This window comes from Mobula hypostoma, chromosome 9 (genome assembly GCF_963921235.1).
Source record: "Mobula hypostoma chromosome 9, sMobHyp1.1, whole genome shotgun sequence".
NCBI classification, from domain to species: domain Eukaryota; kingdom Metazoa; phylum Chordata; class Chondrichthyes; order Myliobatiformes; family Myliobatidae; genus Mobula; species Mobula hypostoma.
The window spans coordinates 36,528,205-36,551,368 of record NC_086105.1 but is presented as its reverse complement, the minus strand read 5'-3'; the positions used below and the strand labels follow the sequence as shown (position 1 = coordinate 36,551,368).

General features: G+C 36.0%; 1 protein-coding gene across 9 annotated transcripts in view; it reads right to left on the bottom strand.

Annotated features, from left to right (window-relative positions):
- LOC134351641 (craniofacial development protein 2-like) overlaps positions 1-23,164 on the bottom strand; it is a 225,458-nt gene that overhangs the window by 45,154 nt on the left and 157,140 nt on the right. For 5 of the 9 annotated variants that reach the window (XR_010019218.1, XR_010019217.1, XR_010019216.1 and 2 more), the window contains 2 exons: positions 22,179-22,390; positions 20,243-20,468 (listed from right to left, as the gene is read on the bottom strand). The gene's annotated coding sequence lies outside the window, so the exon portion shown is untranslated. Of the gene's footprint in view, positions 1-41; positions 536-603; positions 790-944; positions 1,005-2,012; positions 2,597-20,242; positions 20,469-22,178; positions 22,391-23,164 lie in introns of those variants that run through there. The other 4 variants (XM_063058074.1, XM_063058073.1, XM_063058071.1 and 1 more) reach the window with 4 other exon arrangements.

Genomic DNA, 23,164 nt, shown 5'->3' with positions numbered 1-23,164 from the left:
ACAATTCAAATGCCAGCACTGAGGAGAAAGTATGTTCATACATTTTTTCAAAAAACAGCTGTCTATTTTCTCTTCTTACTTCCAAATTGAAAGTGAAACTAACATGGCTTAACTCAAATTATTTATTACTTTCATTCCAGAGTATCATCAATAATCCTTTTCGCACTAATCTGAATATTTTCTTTCACAGCCTATTTTATGTCTTTTGTCTGGAGTTGGCACCTATCCCAAACAGCGCTCTGCTGCACACCCTGTTCCCTTCCCAATCAGAATATGGAAAAAAATGAGGACCCAGAAGGGCAGCTATTTCAACGCAGCTATCGGCAGATCCACATATAACTCTGTCCTTTCACACACAGATGCGTAGAATAATCAGAAGACCAAGCTGCTTTTTTTTTGAGTAGTAGAATACTCTCGTATTTTGAAGCAAGCACCACCATAACCCATGCAGGATTAAGTAGGCACACTGAGCAAAATTCAATACTTAAATCAGAAAAGATTTATTCATTTAAATAACACGTTGCAGCTGCGCTAACCCTCACATTACTTCACAGAAAGCCAAAAAGGAAGGAAAAAGTCATTCAACCAAAAAAAAATGTGAACCTCATCTTCTGCCAACCAGTCACAATAGAGAAACAATAAACAAAAATCCAGTTTGTCGTGAGGAGAAATCTTCTGGTCTGGCAAAGGCTGTCTGAGGGGGAGGCCCTTGCAACAGGAACAGAAGCATAGCTCAGTCGCCCTGTCACGAGTGACTGCAACTGTCTATCAAAGAGGACAGAGGAGTATCAAGAGGCTTGAACCAATGATGAAATAGAAGCATGTTTTACCCCCACCTCTAAGCGCAAAGCCCCCACTACCCACACCAGTTCCCCCCCCCATTTCTTCCACCCTGTGTGTGAGAGTTAGCCACTTTCATCACAAAGCCATGCGTCGTGCAACACCTGACACCACCGATCTTCTGGCTGAACTGGACCGCACTGCGCCAGTGCACATTCCTGCCTCCTTGCCACCTCCACCCCTCCTTCCCTCAAACACATGCACTCACTTGAGCCAGGTAATGAATTAAGACATGGAGCATGAGACTGAATTTCTCACCCTTCTAAAGACACGCCACTCTTATTGCATCTTTACTTATTAACCTTTTACCTTCAATAGCTTTATCCGTAGTAATTACAAGAGATAACGTGAAATTTTTAAAAAAGTATATAATTTGGAAAAAGAAAGTCTTCCATGATTGTACATCAAAACACGTTACAACAAGGCACCATTATTTAGCCTTGAGAATCAATATAGAAAATAAATCCACACTTAATTGAATAATTTTGTTCCTATGTCCCTGCTCTTAACCAGCTGCTCAACCAAGTTAAAACTGTTCGACCCTTACAACTATCTTGGCATGGAGTCAAAGGCTGATAAGCATTTGGGCGAGACAGCAACTGCTGTGCTGGAAGAAAAACAGCTGCCATGATTGCTGTTAGGTTGAAAATGTACAGAAAGCAAATCTGGCTCTAAAAACTGCACATAAAAAGCTCCTGGATTCAACTGATCAGTATATTTTCAAACCTATTTTTCAGAAAATTTCACCAAAGTTTCTTTTTTTCTGCTGTGTTTTTAAACTTGGCTTGTGTAGTGTGCTTCCCTCCCCGCCCATCCCCTCCCCCCCCCCAAAGTAACCTCAAGCAAACTTAAGGAATCGTGCCAAAAGTCACGTTGCAGATTTAAATGCATTTGTTAGGAGCATCCTAGGATTCGAGCTGAGATTCACAAGCTAACTCAAATTATATTTTTAGCTGGACATCATGAACTGAAAGTGATATTTTTTTAAGTAATATTTTTATGATCAACATATGGCAGATTACTGTAACTCTATTATAAAACAACTTCCTGCCCCTTTTGGCACAGGTTCCAGAAGCCGCTCACATAAGTTCAGAGAACATATTACTACCCCTATCCTCCAAGCATCACCCCACCCAACCTACTCCTGCCGCTGCTGAAAGACCAATACGAACTTTAAAAAAAAATTCCTCTCTTTCTTGCTGCTTTGGTGGATTTAGAAAAAGAAGAACAGTTTACATGGACGGCTCTATTGTCGAGCATGTAGCAACCAAAGGAAGTCAAAAGTTCAACTCGTCGACTTGTGAATCTAAAAAAAGGTGGGGTTTATTTCTGAACACTAGCTCTGATAGCGCAATTACATTTGCTGGCTTTCTCTCCAGCATTCTCGCACTAGAGACCCTGGCACTCACTCACGGCCTACAGAAAGAAAAAGTATCTCAGTCACTTGCTGAATTGCTTATTTTTTAAACTAACCTGCCTTTTTTCTGACCAGAGTGTATTCCATTCAAGGTGGGTCATCAAAGCCCCACTGCTAAAATGGATATGGCTCGTGTTCTCACTAGACTATATACCATAACAAAGCAAAACACAAAAAAGGCCTCCATAAGCTCTCTTAGCAACAACATTTCTCGATACGTCTGCTTTGGCACAGATCTGCGTTTCTATTTGGCCAAGTATCCTATGCGTCACATCTCGCCATTTCTTTTGACCAATAGAAAACTTCCTGATGTAAATTTTAAAAAATAATTTTGCCCCTCCCACTCCAGTTGATACTGATAAGTAAAATAATTCTATGAACCTTAACCAAAAAAATAACTTTTTCCAAAAAGAATAATTATACACGGGTTTCACTCATAGAATCTCTGGGTTAAAAACAAAAAAAATGTCTCAGCAGCTTAATCGCTCTGGGAGCCGTACCTGAAGAGGGACACATGTTTGTTCAAATTCTGTATTGAAAGGAACACATTCTTCTCTTACTCTAGCCTGTTAACTTACAGTAATGAAATCACACATCAAAATCGTCTGAAAGCTTTCGAACAGTCAATGCCAAAGTGCAAAGATTGGAATTATTCACGTCATCTCAAAATGCTTGGAAATTTAAATTTCAAATTGTTTATTCTTTCACAGAATGAAGTGTGCAATATCTCAACCCTTATTATATACATGTTATATTAATAGATTCAAGAGAACATTTTATATTGCAGAAATATTTTTTAAAAACCATCTGTCTTGTTTTAGCATGCCTTAGCATGTTTGATTTCATACGATATAACATTGTTTTGCTCCTGAATTTAAATTTAAATTTTATTCAGTTGCCACTTGAAGGAAGTTCCCAAATTGGGTACCTCTTGCATATCAATTTGCAACAGTCCAAATAAGTAATAAGTAGCATGTTTTTAAAAACTGCTTTCAATTTCCTTTAATGTAACTCTTGTGGAATATCCTTCATAATTTTTGAGGTATCAGATTTCTGCATTTGTAAATTACAAACTAATTTTAGGTACTGTATAACCAATTGTCCATTCTGGTACACAGTACATCATAGTTTTTAAAAATTAGATCTGCATAAATTCACGCTCAAAGGTTTACTGCAACTGCCTGGAGAATATCCTAACAATTCACAGAAATAAAAACTACTACCTCTGGTTTAGAAAACTAACGATCATGAGATATGAAAGAAATGTGGCAACTTGTGTGCTTGATAATAAATAATATATTTCCAAAAACTGTATTTATTATTCTGTCACACCAAAATGTTTACAATCTAGTTCCACCCTTAAGTTTTATATCCTCATTCCTAAGTATGAGATATTGTTTCCACTGACGTTGTCCTCCATTTTCAAATTTGTCGTAAAATTGACTCAAAAATGTAAATAGCAGATGGTAGTGTATCCAAAATGTGCAGATATTCTAGAATGAAAATAATTTTAGACACCTCCTTCATAAATGTAATTTCATCCCTGCTATTTTTGGGTGTATTTTAAATGAATAAATTCGAGACTATTTCTAATTTCTGGATAATTTGCCTTTATTTCTCAATTATCAGTTGGCCTTGAATTTGCTTTTGTCATGGAGACACATGTTTATTAACAGAAGCTTGCTTTCTTTCCCAGATCCTTTGGAGAAAAAATCTATTATTAATTTCTGCAATTGTGAATGTTTTGTTTTGAGAAACAATGGTCTTCATTCCTTAACATGAAATTTGCTGCATTTCTACACCACTAATTATAAGGAAAGGTAACAATGCTTAAATAAAAACTCAAAAACTCAGAGGCAAAAAATATGTTTAAAAAAAAATCCAGCATTTCACAAAGTAATCACATGGAAAATTAGCTAGTTAAAAAATCATGATAAAATGTAAAATCATAAATATGTATTAAAAAGAGGCAGATTTTCCTTTTGTTTCAGTGGAGTTTGGTGCAATCTTTAAAAGTAATGCTTCAATAAAAGCTTCTGTGCTTTATATCAGATTGTACAATTTTATATATATTTCTCTAAAAGCACTGATATCAAAAAGGTGTTTAGATATGACAGCAGTATAACATGAGACAGCAAGTAAGAACAATGCAAAAATTAGGCACCCTGCTATTTGCACTATATTTATATTGAAATCTCCAGTATTTAGTGATTCACAAATTGTGATTTTGCATAATAGATCCAATTCTATGGAATACTGTTTGGAAATATTTTTTGTTAAAATGTGAAGTAATTTACCCCTTTAAAATACATCACCAAGTTCTTGATCAGCTACAGGACTTCAAATGAAATTTAATTATCTAACTTTCAACTTGTGTTAATAAACATAGGCCTTATTTCTTCAAACTTTAGTCACGGCATGTTTCTCTATCTATTATTTTTGGACTGGATGATGTGGAATTGCAAAACCTTCCTTCAGTTCTTAGTTACTTTTGGGCAAGTATATGCTCAAGGATTATTAGCATTAGATACAATCTCAAAGCCAATATAGGAACATATACTTATTTGTAAATAGCCTCTCTTCTATCCTATTTTATGATTAAAGTTTAACTCTTTGTATACTGAAAGATTACTGCAGCTTTCAAAACACATTTTCCCCAATTACTTTTATGCATCATATGGCACATTTTCAATCAGCTATAAGCTAGGTTACCAGGAATATATGCTGAATATGTAACAAGTCTTTTATTTAAGCATATAATTAATAAGGTATTTAACCACATTGTCATAAACCAGAGAAGTAACAATCTCTTCCCAATAAGATTATGATATAACGAGGAAAATAATGCTGAACAAAACATTTGTTTAAAATGAAAATGCATCCATTAAAATCAAAGCAAAGACAATTGTGCAAACGCAATTTTTAGTCCAAAATTTAACTGACAAGTTATGAAAGGAAACATCTAATTAAAAATAAAATCCATCTCTGAATGTCCTTGGAGAGTGTTGCCAGACAAAAAATAGAGTATATCAAGAATGTTTTATAACATTTGCATGCAAGTAGTTCAAAATATCTTACTTTGAGGAAACATTTTGAATTTCAGCTACTATTTTATCAGATGCAATATCACACAATCAATGATCTGGTGACTAATTAGTTAATCTGTTTTTCATTATGTCAGCTGAAGAAAAGATTGCAGCACACTCTACTTTCTGACATTAGGAGAAGTGTACAATTTCTTTAAGTGAGATGCCACTATAGGGTCTAACATCTAGAATTTCTATTATTCTATATCTTACCTATATTAGGGAGAATATTATACATCCTCACAATTTACTTAGCAAGTACAAATGTAAATAAAAAATAGAAAGTAAGCATTCTTTTGGGAATGACAGGAAGAAGACAGATCTTTTTACAGCTTGTTTACAAACAGATAAATGGTGAATTTAATCATATTGAAACAAACTGACAGTTCATTACTAAGTGGCATTATGACAAATATTATACACAATCTGGCTATACTCCTCAAAGCAATTAAATCTTTCAAGGCATCTTTGTCTTGTAATATGTATCAACACACACTTAACAAAAGCTCAATACAGAAAATATATTACAATGTTACAAACATCTTTTTTCCTGAATCCAACCTCAAGTCATGAACTTCTTTTTAAAAAAAATCAAAATACTGCATGTGCTGAAAATCTGACACATAGCCAGAAAATGCTGGCAACATTCAGCAGGTCAGACAGCATCTGTGGAAATAGAAGTATCAGAACTGGTCAGTCCATCTGTGACACATTCCACTAGCACATCCTTGTGTTCTGCATTTTGAGTTCCCTTGTCTGTGCTTTTACTTTCTAACTCCCCTCATTTCACAGATTTCATGTTCCTTTGGTCAGGTTCTCTCTCTCTCTCATTGCCCTCATTAACTCATTGACCAGATAAACTGGTTTACACATATGCTAATGGTAACCCTCACCAAACCTTTATAGGACCCTGCCCGATCTATCTCTCTGTGCAACTTAAAATCAACTTGCTTTTTGTTTTTCCTCCTTTGATGAAGGCTCTTTGACATCAAAATTTTAACACCGGTACTCCTTCCACCAACGCTGTCTGATATGTTGAGTATTTCCAGCAATTTGTTTTCATTTTCCATCATTCTTGAAAGTTAAATTTAGGATCATGCTTTAGAACAAACTGCATGAAATTAATTCCCAACACTCCCACTGCTGTCCAAACTATGAGTTTGTGAGCCTTCACATCCTGCTTCCAAAAGATAAACAAGAAAAGATGCCAACTATGGCATCACTGGCAGAATAGTCACTTTCTACCTATATTGCTTGTGTTCAAAACCAGAAAGAGTCTATTTCCAAGCAATAGAGGCCACAGGACCTAACATCATGCCTACGCCTGAAAACACATACTACCAGGATCAAGAACAGCTTCTATTCCCCTGTTGTTGGACTCTTCAATGGACCTCTTGTACAATAAGATGAAGTCTTGACCTCACATCTACCTTGTTACGATTTTTCACTTCATCGTAAACCTGTACTGTGACTTTTTGGTAACTTTTACACTTTATTCTGCACTGTTATTGTTTTACCTTATTCCAGCTCAATGCACTGTGTAATGATTTGATCTGTATAAATAGTATGGAAGACAAACTTTTCAATGTATCCTCGTACATGTAACAATAATAAAATAATATCGACACCAGTAATAACTTCTTGAAGTTTCTTGGGTCTCTGGCTTTGTATCATTCCACATTCAAGACATGTCAATTGGCATTCAACACACTATATCTCCAAAACTGGCAGAGTTAAAAGTAACATAAATCTTAAAGTAATATTTAAATATCACCTACAATTCACAAAAAAAGGTGTAATAATTAGACCAGTGATTGAAAAGATAGTCTGGCCTGAAATGAGACTTTCCTCAAAAATAATTTTTTAAAAATAGTTAAAAAGCTCTAATGATGATTTCTATTTTGAGAAGAGCTGGATTAAAATACTTAACATAGTTTGGAACACTTCAATATTCTCAATGTTTGTAAATCAGGATGACAATGTCAATACTGTGCATCATATAAAAATAAAACTTTTACAACAAGAAAATATAACTTCAAGTAAAAATGTTCAAGTTCAATCTTTCTCTGAAAACAAGCCATAACTCTGGCTTGAATAATAACATATTATTCAATAAAATAATAACTTGAAGCTCAGGTAAATGATCTCCTGAGAGGTGGTGTGTAACTCCAAACCTCAGAAGTAGAGAGCAGAGTGTCCTTATGTATTGTTATTGTTAGTTGTGCTGAGAAATTCTTAAAAGCATAAAGAGTACCTGTCAGCAATATAATCACCCAAGCTTTTTATACATTTTCTTTTATAAATTCTCCCATTTTCTAAACTATTTCTGAGACTCAAAATAACTATCTCTGTAGATTTTTAAGATGCAATTCAGTGCATTCCCACTGTTTATTTTAGATTGGATTTGAATAGTCCTGTGAGCACAAAATGTTTATGAAATAGATAAAACAAAGAACTGAAGATCCAAGAAATCAATCTGTTTTTAGAATTGACTGTAAGCATGCGTGCATGTGCTTGTTTATGTGTGAAAGAAAAGGTGGAAGTGCAGGGAAAGAGGACTATAATAAATAATACAATTACTGATATTTAAAAAATATACAAAGCACTTTTTGTTTTGATATAGATTTCATTTTAAATCTCTGCCAGGATTAATTGTCCATTTTATTTCTTTTTGAATGAGGATGCTGGCACCAGGATTTCAGTACAGTGTTATAGTGGGCATGTGAAAGTTTAATAAAAGGTCCCCTTGAGCTGTGAAAAGCAATCAGCTGTATAGTTATTGAACCTGTCCTTTCTGTTTCAGGTTGTGATCGGAGGGAAATATTGACATTAAAATTAAGAGTAGCTGTCATTATGTCACCATCATCTTAATTATAACACAATTCTGCTTTGGAATTAATAATTTCTATTAACATGCTCTTTTATGTGTCATGTAACTATTACTCAACTGTTGCCACAATAATTTGTTGGATAAATCAGTTGGCTTATTTTGAACAAAGTTCCTAGCATTTTAATTTCCTTTAGATAGCGACAATTATACGAATACAGTAGAAGACTAAATGCTAATCTCAAAATTGAGATCACTTAAAAATCCTTTCTCCCCACACCTTAAAAGTAAAGTCATGGCCTCACAGCTTTCAGCCTTTTGCAGTTGTGTCATTTCATTTGTTCTTTCTTTTTCATTACGACAATAGTAATAGCTTTAATACGATTGGTACTTTACTCGAAGTCTCTTTGCTCCAGGATTAATACCTGAAATTTTGAGTGTAATCTAGCAAACACATTTATTTTATAATCAATATAAATATTCAAAATTATAATAAGCTTATATAATAGAAAGATACACATTTTATATATTTTTATGATTTAAATTTTATTGAGTTCTTTTACAAGTTTTTCCCCGAACCCCTGAGTCAGTATTGAAATTATGTAAATCATAGCTTACAAAACATAAAATCATCCATAAAACAAACATGGCAGAAATAAATATTAATATAATAACCATATGTGTCTATTTAAAACTCTAATAACATAAAAGACTGCCATTCAGCAATATGGTTCACCACACATTCACCACTATTCACCCCAGGAAACCTAAATATTTGCCCCATTTTGTGTATAGACGTCCAATTCAGTTTAAGATTCTACACCATTTTTATTGGACTCCAGCAAGGTTACCTAGATCAGTGTTGAAAAATACCCCTGAATGTTGGCATTGAGAGGCGGATAAAGGGGACCTAGTACATGCACTCTGGTCCTGTCCCAGAATTCAAGAATTTTGGATTATGATACATAAGTATATTGGTGAAGTTTTGGGTATTCAGCTCCCTTTCTGCCCCAGACTTTTTGTCTTGGGAGACACACTTGGGTTACTTGGGGATAAACACTCTCAAAATTGGATCCAGACAAGTATAATGGTAGGAAGACAAATTGTACTTAGAGGTTGGAGGAACTTGGGGGGACCATCATTTCAGGAGTGGGCCACACATTTCATATTTAACAGTAAAGAAAAAAGTCATTTTATATTAATGTAATTACTGCAAGTCTGTATTTTATAATATAAGCTATTTTCTGCGAGGAACTATGTCCTTCCAAGCAGTACATTCTACATAACTTAAGCACTGCAAGAGATTTTATAGTGAAACACACTGTAATTCACATTACTCTCACAAAAAGTACAAGGTGAACATTATGCACATTTCATATTTATAACTATGCCTAACTATAGACCATACCTGCACATAGATATAAATATAATCAAATTGCAACATTAAGCAGACTTATCTGTTAAAATATCAGTACAAAGACATAAACTTAAAAGCATTTTATCCATTGATTATTTACTATATAATATACACAGCTTATGGTAACTATAACATTTCACCGCAATATAAAATGATGTGTGAAAACAGTAATGGGTTCAATGTGCTTCCTAACAGAACTCAACAGTCTGGACATTCTCCCGCAGCACATGTCAACATTGCTGCTCCATTTTGTGGTGGTGTTGTGAGGGCACTTCCCATTATACTAGGAACAAAACCAATGGCCCAGAGGTCATAGTGTTATACTGGGAGTGCAGTTTTTCCATTGTCAGGAGCAGCACTGTTTGCTTTGTCTAGGTAAAGAGTTGCTGATACATTAACCAAGGAGGATTAAGTATTATCCATCTCAGGTTGCTACTCCCCATGCATCACAGTACAGATGACTGCAGTCTGCCAAACGTCCTCTGCACGTTTTAAATGCACGCTTGGTGTGAACTGGAAACAAATGCATTCTTCTTCAAACGAAGTCAAAAGATAGCAATTAATTCGCCTTAATAACACAAAACCAAAAAAAAACACCAAAAATGGTGTGTTTAAACCAGATAAACTTGTTTCATTTGAATTGGAATGTCAGATTTTCTCCAAATACCAAATTCTCCAAGCACCAAATGTACTAGATGCTTCCTATTTGATGCTTACTCATTTATAATATCAAGCTTTTATGGATGGCTGAAACAATCTGAATAAAATTTGGCCGCCAACATCCTCTGAGAAGTATCTTTGAGGATGTCAAGGTTCTTGCTACAACAAACAAAGACGGGAATGCTGTTTCACTAACCGCATCCTTCTTCCATCTTCATGATTAAGTTAACGGAGTGGGCAGATAATTTGATGAAATGTTTCTAGTCATGTGAAAGGAAACAGTATTGTGAAGTGTTTGGTTCAATCAGGGGAAGGAAAATGTCCAGTGAATTCACCAGGTGTGCCATACAAGGGATGAACACAATTACTTCATTGTGTATCAATTATTAATGCCATGAAATATGTCTACTCTAATGCAGACATTGTTAAAGTGAAGTTTAGTGGCAGCCTGTTAGTATGCACTATACACTTCTTACGTTTTTTTTAAAGTTTGTAAGGATAGTTTTAGAGGCAGACAGGGGGTCAGAGATCAGATTAGAGTTTAAAGACAGGTCATGGAGGAGTTAGGGGCCAGGCCTCCATTCTGCATTCAGAGTCCAGCAATGTGAACGGGTAATGAAGAACATTCACAGCCTACACCTCTGCTCTGTGTTCAAAGGCCAACGACAGGGACAAGGAACGAGAGACATCCGGAGTCTACACCTCCACCCCGTGCTCAAAGGCTAGCTGGGATTAGATTATGTGTGAGCGGGATGCACAAGGAGGCATAAGGGCTGGACAGTTGACTCACCTGGAATTCAACTGGAGTTCAGTGTCCCATCATCGGCTAGCCGAGGGTTCAATACCAAAGATCGGAGCCTGAAGGTCAAGCAGAAGTCCAGAAACTGAATCATGGTGACTGAGGCCTGAAGGCCTGTCTGCGTGTGAAGGTGGGTGGGAGGGAGAAAATGGGCTTGCTTTTGCTGTTGTATTGCCGTTTGTTGCGTTCTGTGTTTTGTTCTGCCAAGCGTTATGGGCATGCTATGTTGGCGCCAGAATGTGTTGCGATATCTGTGCACTGCCCCCAGCACGTCCCTGGCTGTGTTGGTTGTTAACGCAAACGACGTCTTTCATTGTGTGTTTGATGTACATGTGATAAATAAATCTGACTCTGAATTTGAATCTAGTCACATCCTTTCCCAGCACCATGTCTATCATTGCAAACCACAGCTCGACGAAATTTCTAAATAAGACATGCTATCAAAATCCATTCTATATAAAATACTTGTGGTAACCTGCCATTTTCATTTTTGCTTTATTTGATGCCGCTTATGCCAGTTACTCTGTGTGTAATTTTGCTTTTGTGCTTAAGAGTACATTTCAATAGTGATGGAAGTTACCCATTCAGTCAAGACGGCGTCAAGTTGCAAAGTTCAAAGTACGTATGCATTGGACGAAGACCAGCAAGGATGAGGTTGGCTGCTTCCAGGTTGACGAGCCCCAGGATTGGAAATCCATGCAGGCAGGAGGCACGAGGACCGGTGATTCCCTGGGTCAGTGAATCTAGAGTTTGAGGCCTGGAGTTTGGGCCCCAACATCAGCGGGTCCTGGGGTCGATACCGTAGACTGATGCCCAAAGGCTGAAAACCGAAGTTGAACGTGAAGCTGGCAGTTAAGGACTGACAGATTGGAGGGCTGTCTGTGTATGGTGGGTGGCTGGGAGGAAGGAAAAGGGCTTGTTTTGCTGCAGTTCTGTTGTCATTTTTTGTGTATGTTGTTCTGCTGAACTTTGTGGGCATGCTATATTGGTGTCAGAATGTGTGGCCACACTTGTTGGCTGCGCCCAGCACATCCTAGGTTGTGCTGTTTGTTAACGCAAATGATGCATTTCACTGTGTAGTATGTTTCAATGTACATGTGATAAATAAATGAATCTGAATTAGAGGTTGAGAACAGGGGCACAATTCACAAAACTGAAATTTCCCTCCACCTTATAGCAAAAGGCTTCACAAATGAAAGAACAGCTAAGTAGGAGCACCTGGTAGAATGGGTTATCTTATGGCGATTACTAAATGATACTCTCCATCCCAACTTACCAGGATTTACAAAACCTTTGTAATTCTTTTAATCTTTACTCTATTAAGTCAGAAACTTATAATATACATTGACAATACAAATCGACAATAGCTCTAGCTGGATTATCACAGATAATAAACACCACCTACATTTCTGCTGTTCATTTTAACAAATATTGCCATGTAGAATTTGGCTCCCACATTCATTAGCACAGCAAAATTACTGCATTTCAAACCACTGCACGTAATCAGCTATGAGATGTTAGAAGGAGAAATGATAAAGTGCTGTAATGCAAGTCTTGTCCTTCTCCAACAGAGAAACAACTCCTGAGTAAAATCCCATGAATTTGTGTTGCAATGACTTGTTATAGATAATGAAAATTTTTATGAAAGAAATCTATACCGATTACTGCTCTTAGAGTTTGATTCATATGTAAAATTACAAAGCTTCTATTAGAAGTGAAAGAAGAAATATATTGTACCTCACGTATTTCTTGCACTTGTTCTCTCACTTTCTCTCCTCCAGGTCATTTCCTTTCACCCCACTATCCATTGAACAGATTATTTCTACTACCTTCAATTAGATTCCACCTTCAGGTAACATCTTCCCTGCACACCTTTCTCCGCTTTCAGAAATATGAACAGATTGTTCCCTTCCTGTGTATTGCAACAGGTCTTCACAAACAGGTCTCTTCTCTGTTGTAGTCGGGATGATTGTTTTGCAGAGTATTTGTGTCTGGGCCACATGAGCAACCCTGAACTTCCTGTGTCCTGTCACTTTAATTCTCATCCCACTCTGATCTATTTGTCAGTGGTCTCCTGCACACAACAAAAGCTTGTGGAAAAAAATATCATCTTCTGTTTGGGCAAACTGCTGCCATCGGACTTGGTATTAAACTTAATAGCTTCAGGTAACTCACTTCTTCTCTTTGGATGAGAACTGATCAGCTTTGCCATTGGCCATTCACCTGTAACATTGGCTTAGTTTAAGTTCTCTCTGTTAAAAAAGGCCTGACTTGCTTTACATTCCCTACAGTTCTGCAGTTTTCACAATCTGTTTGAGCTTCTTGTGCTCTCAGCACACAGATTTTAAATTTCTTTGTGCACATTCCCATTTTCCTATCAATCCTTCTCCTACCCTTCCTGCAACTTAAAGCTAACTTGTTTTCTGGTTTTCCCTGCTCTGACTAAAGATCTTTGACCTGAAACAATAATCCCATTTCCCGCTCAATGCTGCCCAATCTCTGAATATTTCCATCATTGTCAGTTTTATAAGTTTTCTAGCATTCACAGTTTTTATGTTTACAAAAAAGATTGGTGAAGTACTTCAGAGGTAAAAGCAAAACACATTTCTCCTGAAATTTTTGGTTTTAATCAGGTGTAAAATAAATTGTTGTTAAAGGGCCAGCACAGCAGTGTAGTGGTTAGCACAATGCTTTACAGTGCCAGTGACACGGGTTCAATTCCCGCTGAGTCTGTAAGGAGTCTGTACGTTCTCCCCGTGACCACATAGGTTTCCTCCAGGTGCTCCAGTTTCCTCCCACAGTCCAAAGATATACCTGGTTGGTAGATTAATTGGTCATTGTAAATTGTTGCATGATTAGGTTAGGGCTCAATCGAAGGATTGCTGGGTGGTGCGACTTGAAGGGCCTATATCGCGCTACATGTCAATAAAAATAAATAATTAAGATCAAATTCCAAATCTGCATGAGCCAGCATAAAAAAAATTAAAAGAGGTTTTCACCATAGCATCAGAACGCTACAACAGACAGGCAGATCTTTTGGCCCTTCAGGCCTCTTAATTTTTTCCATACAAGTCTCAATCTCAATCTTAAAATTAATTTCTGTTGTATTATATTTTTCTAAGAATTCCATCATGCTGTTGATAGAATTTGTGTAGTAACTTCCTCTTGCATTTGGATTCTAATATTATACCCAATGAATTAAGACTACATCTTTCCTTGTGGCATGGATTGTCTTTTGGTTGAAATAACTGCAGTATCATGATGACATCCAGATATATTAGCTTGACAGGGATTCACAAAGAAATATTGGGCGGACCTTCCAAAGCCTTTCTGACAGTTACACCCACAACTGGAAATATTCACCAGTCTTTCTGCTTGATAGGTCATCACTATAGTTAATGCATACTGTATACCTGAGCTGAAATGACGACATGATTTAGTGGTGCTTAGATTTCAATGCTGAGTTTTCTAGTACAAACTTCTTCTGCATTGTTCCAAGCCTCATGGCCTTAATCTCAACAATCCCAAACTGATTCATGCTCCAGGGATGAGAACTGTAAATGGACAACTGTCTTGGTCCTGTACCCTATATGAATATTAATCTCTACTTACAAAGTCAAATGGATCCTAAACATCCATTTTCTCAGATTGCTTGCCGCGTTCACCATTTTTACATAGATTTCATCTCAGGGTGTTTTCACAAGGACACTGCTGAAATGGCAATGTTAAAAGGATGTTGAAATGTGAATGTCATTTGAAACAAGTATCAAATCCAAAGGCTGCAATAAAATCAACAGCAGCAATCTTCACAATTATAGCAGGCAGAAAAAATCATCTCCAAATCATATCATGCAGAATGAGCAATGTCACTGATCTGGCAAATTATCCGAGTCTGGATGGCAATGTTTTTTTAAAATTTCTTATGACTACAATTTATGAGCGAGATTCTTTGGGAAACTGACATCAGATGGTCAAATCCTTGTTAATATTATTTCATGGCTCTTAGTGGGAGACGTAGATGCTACTGCATCAACTTATAATGAGCCTATTTTACCAAGCACATTTTACTATTTCAAAGCACATCTCTCTGTGCATGGTTCCATTCACGTTTCATGTACCCCAAGACAGAATGCAACAATTCTGAACATAGACACTTCGTACTGTTGTAAACTCTCCATTCTCTACCCTTTCAAATTCCTTATTAATGCAATGACAAGAATACTAAACTCTCAATCACAAAACAATTCAATAATCTCAGTTTAATGGAACAATTAGGGTAGAATAGTGGAATTTACAAAGGAAAATCTACTCTTCGAAGATCAATTAAATGTTTGAAACTTTATTTAACACAAGATTATTGGACAGGAGATGTATAGCGCCTGGACATGGATGAGGGTCAAAGGACATCCTCAGAATCACTCAATGGCTCAAATTATCAAGGACTTTCCAGCCACATGGCTCACTATAGGAAAATTCCAGTTTTTGTTGAAAATACTTAAATTCATCAGGTTGTTCGTTGAAATATTTAAAAACCAGTATCATGCCATTCCACATAGATTCTACTTTAATTATGGTTCATGCTGCTGGCCATTTGATAGCCTATGTACCTGAGATTGGGAGCCTTGCCAGTTCCCAAGGTCTTTTGGGGCTGGACTCCCATTGGAGGATTGAGCTTGGAACCACTCTAAAAGATGCATCATGGTGCTGGGCAGGTGACTGGCAAGCTCGGGTGACCCACTGCTCATCAAAAGATGTCCCTCACCACTGCATATCACTGTAATATGATATACTATTTATGTGTTCAAGTAAAATATTTATAAATCTATTTAACACTAAAATTTTATGCTATCTTAACTATAGTTGCACATAAAGGGTATATTTTATGTCTGAAATTCAATCATGAATCAAATACAGTTAATTAATTTGTAGACATGGGCATAACTACAAGGCATTGTTTTTTAAAGCAATTGTTATATAAATGCACAGAATTATGGACATTTCAATGCTATGGGGTGCAATCAAATACAGTGCTTAACAATATTGAACATCTGAGTAAGTCACTGGCTTGACAACATGGAGTTAAGTGATACAGTCAGACCACAATAATCATCGCTATATCATAAGCGAAAATTATAGTTATTAAACTTTTGTTTAGTATTGACATTTTAATTTAATTGCTCTCAATAAAGGTAGGTAAAGTTGATTATCTCCAGTTCCTTTGACTATCATAACAACATCTAACTGAATTAAATTGCTACAATAATGTAAAGCATATACTTCAACAAATCCTGAAAGATTTAACAGGGTGCTATTTCAGTTGTCAAATCAACAACATGTAACACTGGAATTTATTCAATGAGTGGAAATGAACACGTATTTGGTATTATCACCCAACACCAATATAACTAATGCATTACTAAACATTAAAAGAGTGATGTTAACCACATTAACACCCAACCTAAATGCCTGGGTCAAAGCGATTCTCTCAGTCTACACAACCTACATCAAAATCACTCTATGACTGGGCTTTTTTTTCCTGGTGATTTGACAGGCACTGTAAATTAGGAAATGTTTCATATCAAGTAACTTCTTAAATTTACCATGGGTAAAACTGGACATATTTCTCAGCAAATTTAACATGAATTCACTAGCAGGACACATTGCACAAACCTAATATTTATAGCAATTAACAGGTTAAAATACATCATTACTGCATGAAACAAAAATGCTCTATGAACGCCTATAATGGCCTCATCACAAGTATTTTCTTATAAGCTGGTCAACCCACCGGAATACCACAGTATGAAGTAATTCATCTTCTAGGCATTTCTGACATCTCACTCAAATACCTAGAATGGGGAGGAATGGCAAGCTCACCGTCCCGGAAGGTACGTCTGTAAGAATGGGCATTACCATCCTCCAGAGAACAAGCCATATTTTGTGTATGGAAATCTCAAAAATACAACTGCTCTGAAAAGATTTGAGTACCTATTACTGTTTATTGAATCTGATTCAATTCCAGAGACCCAAACTTGGTAAATTTGCACTTCAAGACGTCAGTGAATTTTTAAAAAATACACCTTTGAATGTTAACAATTCTCGGTATCATATCAGTTTACTACAACATACATCATTAGACTCAAATATTTCTGGACCTCACAAGGATCTGGATAATTAAGAGCTTCAAGCACATTGTTGGTATATTTAGATAAGTCTGACACTTCTTCAATTGTTTATAAAATAGATTTGTTATGTTGCACCAAAGAGTTGATCACAAATATTTCAACAGTTGGCTATTTACTAATATTTGTGTATGAACGAAAACAGAAATTGCCTTTTAAACTCACGAGAGAGCATAGGCCATCAACTATTTTGCTGTTGATGTTCCTGTAGCAGGCAATTTCTTTTTTACGAGGTCGAGTTGCTAGCTTGACGCTCAACCCAGCACGAATGAAGAGCGTGCCTGGGATATTTGTGTATGAGTTCTATAAAAATATGTTTGTGGTTAAGATGGTTTCCAAATCTATGAAATCAGCTTTCTATTCTTCTGAGTATACCCTCTTTGGGCATAATGTACTTTTAGTTTGTTCTGATAATGGATTTAAGTATGCAGCAATTTCATGTCACTAGTTAACCCTCAAGTTACTTATTTGATTTCAAACTGAATATGAACCATTACTGCAGAAGTTATAACCTTGTTACAGAAATTTCAGAGAGATGCAAGGTTTTCATCTATTGTATTTCTTTGATGTAAGTAAAGACAGTTGTGTTAGATTACAGCTGTTTGTTCAAAAGCCTTATTTTAAAAATTAACTGTTTCAAAGTGAATTTAATAAAATATGCCCAAGTGAACAAGACCTTCACATATGAAATTAATGTGCACACAAATATTGCTACTGTTTAGCTAAGGAACTGAAATCTCCTGTGGTGTTGCAAAGGCTATCCAGCCTGATCCCCCTGAAGAGTTTGACACAGTTATCAGCTAAATATCAACACAAACCTCAATTCAAATAATGCAGAACACAGCAACACAGCAAAACAAAACAGTATGCATACGCAACAAAGCCAAGTGAAGAATTCAGATTGAACAATAAACAAAACTTCAAACCCTCTCAAATATACCACACTGCTTTGAAAGAATTTCACTACATCACTAACTTCCTCTTAAAGGTAATAGCAAAAGAAAAGTTGACAACAAAAGTAAAATATTAACTAAATCTACTTTAGAAACACATTAAGTAAATGCTTTTTTGATGGTTGTTTCTTAGAGCAATAGGTGTTTGGTATTTTTCTGAAACAATTTTGGAGGCAGTACTAATATTTTACAATGTTCATTTACCTAAAAATTGAAATGTGCTTACAAAGTGACCTTCTAAATACTTTTTGTAAGATCTTCATCTTTGAATAATTATCAAGCCAGGCTTTTAAATATATAAAGATAATAGCTTTTGACATTTTAAGTAATGTTTCATCCAGAATTTCTTCTCAATATTTATAATCATAATGATATTCAGAATATATAATGCATTTTTTCAGAAGTCACCAAATTTTTCAATTTGAGAAAAATTGCCTTTTTTTAAATAAAGTTTGAATGTTTTAAATTTCTACTTAAATCAAACAAAGCTTCCCATTCTGCAACATTGTCTTTACAATGGTGTTTTTGTTTCTAGTTTGAAGAAGAATTCTTTGTATCAATAATGAATTTGAATTAACTCTTCAATGGAGCCTTTCATTCTGGAAACAATTCCAGAACCTGAACTGGCAACTGTTTCCTAGTTATTTTCAATAATCAAAAGGGAAAGGGAGGAATTATTCCCAAGAATAGAAGCACACATATCTCCTCTTTCTCCACTGCATGCTTTATATAGGAAACCATTAAAACGTGCTCATTCTCATGCATGCTCAAAAATAACTATCTGATGTTACGCTGCACAGATAGGGCAGCAGTCACATACTGCAACACTGCAGTCACATAAAAGGAGCTTCAAACTTAACATTCACGTAATCAAAAACAATTAGATGAATAAATATGTTGGATATAAATGATTAATACCTGCTTGATAGTTACACTAGAAAATGATTGCCAATAGTATTTTTAAATACTACATATTAACAAGTTTTGCAATTACCAATAAATGCAATACACTTTCATGAATCAGAATATCACCATGAAATACAAGTTAATTTATCTAATTAACCTGGGCAAAATAACACTGTGTTGAACTTTCAAAGATCTTTCTGGTCCTGTCAGATTCCACAAATCTCCTTTCAGTTGTATACTCTTGTGAACTTTAATCAGGAAATTTTAACATTGCTTGCCTTGGAAATTTTTAAATGGCTGGGGAATGCAAAAACCAATAAAAATAAATCTGATTTGAAATGATCCATTTCCCCTTTAAATTCTTTGTTAAGTTTATAATCTGGAAATGAATTGTATTGATTTAATTGACATATCAAAATACCTCAGATTTTGTAGGGTTCATCTGTGGCAGGTCAAAGCTGGATCATCTCAGGGAAACATACCGACATAAGGGACAGTACTTGGATTGGGGGAGATTAATATCGAGATTTTTACATTGCAGAACTAGTTGCAGAAGCATAGCATGTTTCTCTCCTTCTGGCGCTATCCTCACTCGCATTTCTGTAGAGATTTACCACCATCTGATGTTGATTTGAAATGGACCACAAATGACTGCTAATTGAAGAGGACAATGGCACATCTGTGCCTGTGCTGTAGGTGGCTCTTTGTAGATGTAGCGATACCTCTGAGTGCTCACTAAACTGTTGGAATAGCATCCAAGATTTGTTATTTTTATTCAAACATCCTATAAATTGCAGAACTGGTTTTTAAAATTATTGATCACAATGTATTGAGAAATTTTCATGATTCATTATTCTACCTCATATTTTTTCTGTTTCTTTAACCTTTGGTGAAGACGAGAAGGAACGCTGGATATTAATTAATTTTTTGTAGGTGAATGTATCAGAACAGACATATACTCTCTCCATTTTATTCCACTGCACAACAAAAAGTCAATAATTCACAACTGAGAGATGGCAGGTTGACAAAGCTTTGTAAAACAATAATGCATAAAATTGAGACTAAAATGGATTCTTAAGGATTTATAAGTTTAACATCTGAAAAAGGGAATAACTTTTAAAAAATCTATAATCATGCAGCAGAGAAAAATCTCACCTCCCATATGCCACAATTTCTAATTGCGTATCTGACAACTATTTTCGTCCAGACTTTGTGCTCCAAACTTCTGCTACACTTCTGTGTTTCAAGCACGTAGCGTGTCCAAACTGGGTCTCACTGCCTGACTGGACCTTTGCCTTGCTCTTTTAAAAGAGGAAGGAATAGCAAACTCCTTTTGCAATGCTAAACATGGCTATGCAGCACCCGGTTCTTTTGACGTTGTCTGGAGAGAAGAACATTAAAATTATTTTTTAATTGTGATGGGATTTCAATGTCTACCTAAATGCACTTAGGAGTACAATGTGCTTAGCACAGGAATGAAAGCTTCTTACAGTGTAGACTATACCAACATTAATCATTAGTGCAGTGTATCTGCTGCATGCCACTGTGGCTTGTGACATTTCACTTCATGCTAGACACAGCTGCCAGTATATTGCTGGCATGAAAACCAAAGCACTCAGAATTCTGCGATAGTTCAAGTATTCTCAGGAGGAAATAGTGCCTTTTCTCCCTCCCCCTTTCTCTTTTCTTGTGGAGGAGACAGCTGAGAACAGCAATTCACAGACCTTTCTTCAACTGTCATTCACCACGCCCTGTCTGGTCCCTCCTACTATCTCTGTCTCATTAAAAACAGTGCCAAACTGGCAGCATGCCACATGCTAAACGCACAATCTTTTTTCTCCAGAAAAAAAATACCAAAAACTGTTTATCACCATTCCTATCTTAATACATAAGGTTACTTTAAATTTTTAAAATAATTTTTATATTTCTGTTGACTGCAGCAGACACATGGTTTCAAAAAAAAACATGCAAGCCATAGGTTTGCTACCACTGTAGCCTCTTTCTTGCTTATTGAGTACGAAACTGGCAGCTGTCCAGACCCACTGTTGCAAAGCTAGAGTCAATCAAGGTCACAAATATCTACCTTTACTATCCACTGAACTAAACATGAAATAACTGTGCTCACAGATAGAGGCTGAATTAGTTCGGGGTGGGGGGGGGGTGGTGCTTGATCCCCAAACCTTCTAAAATAAACTGTAAACATTGTTGTGATATCTATAAAGTTATAAGCTGCCAAAACAGGCATGTGACGACAGTCTCCAACCAAATCGTGCTTTCCTTGCTCTCTGCCTTTCCCATTCTGTTCACATTTAGATATGCAGTGTCCTTTGTGTGCATAATTTCACACTTATCAGCAAAGAAAGATGCCATACTGCTTTCTGCCAGCTGATGTAGCCCCTCTGAAATGCCACAAGACTGCCTAGAGGCTCATTAATAATTGCAGATGGCTTTCCACTCCCAGACTTTAATTCTCAAGCACTGCATGATTACAAGCAGTTATGAAAGCTGTTCCTTTACCTTCTCTGTGCAACAGCAACTTAAGACATTTACTGATTAATTCAACAAATGCCACTTTAATTCAACAATCAATTCAACAACCTAGTAAAATAGAGGGATGGCTGAACTTGCTTTCTTTTTGTTAAGTGGGGATTACTAGAATAATCTTTAATATTTAAGGAGATTAAATTTAAATTCTGAAATTGTTAGGTATATTTCCAATTGAAAATTTAGTTTTTTTCCCCCCAAATGATTTGTAAATCCAAAGATTGATTGTTTTTCTGTTGCACTTTCACTTAAAAAGATCTGAGCTGCCACAACGCAAATAGCCAATGTTATTTATTTTAGTGAATACATTCAATTCTAAAACGCAGACCCTTAGTATTGCAAAATTGCAACATTAGTTTGGGCAATATAGCGTCCCAAGTATTTTGAAAAGATATGGCAACATTACACTCAAAGGCATCCCCTTTAGAATGAAATTATCAAGTTACTGAGTGCAGGACTGCATACTAATCCAAAAGTATAGTTGCTTTCTTTGCCCAAAGCTAACAGCAAGAGGTCAATGCTATGAGAGACAGGTTAATAAGATTACCTGCAAGAAAGGGCATGTTGGATTTTCCATCTCACGCCTTCCACAAAAATCTTCACAAACCTTTTAATCTTCCCTTGTTGTGAGGACTTAATGAGTTCCTCAGTGTTAGAAGAACCACAAGATCATTCCACATTGACTCAGCTTGATTTTCCTTCCCTCTGACCTCTACCCAGTGCTCATCAGTAAAGCCATAACTGAGATTAGAAAGTCACCTGAAGAGGAAGAGTGAGTGTAGCAAACAATAGAAGTGTTACGACTTTGCCACTTTGATGACTGTAAAATGCCTCCTTTTAAGAACAGAAAAATAAAGCAAGCCAAACACAACTAAAAAACAACACTAAATGATCTACAAAGCCAAGAATCAGCAGGTTGAGATTTACAGGATTATCGGCAAGATTCCACTGATCAAGGAGGACTCTCTTGTTTAAAATAGCCAACACAGTTCCTTTGTATTCTATCTTTTAAGTAAATACAATGTTATAGTACCAGATTGAATCATAAACAAAATGTAGAAACAATGCTGATAAATAAGTAAACATAAACAAAATATTACAAAACTAAACTGCAGATAAATATTGTCAAGTGATATTGAAAAAAAAAACTACTGTAAGCAAAAATTCCATTTAAGAACTATGTTCCCTGTTGTCCTTGGATACAGCACTTACTGAGATAGTAAAACCCTATTTCAAGCCAATCTCTTGTAATATTGCTACTGTATAGCTCGGCTGTGTGAAAAATCATTCTGGCATGATGTTACATCCTCCATCTTAGCCACAGCTGGCACTCAGCTACATGAATAAAGCAACTGCGGTCATATATTCATTGCTGTGAGAAAACCTGAATGTTTAGGCTCCTAACAACCACATAAAAAGTTCATTGGCACTTTTTTTTAGTCAGCCTCCTCTGACCTATAAACCTTTGTGACTGGAACAAATGCAAATAAAGCTGACTTGCTTAGACAAAACACTGAAGGGCATTCAAATCAG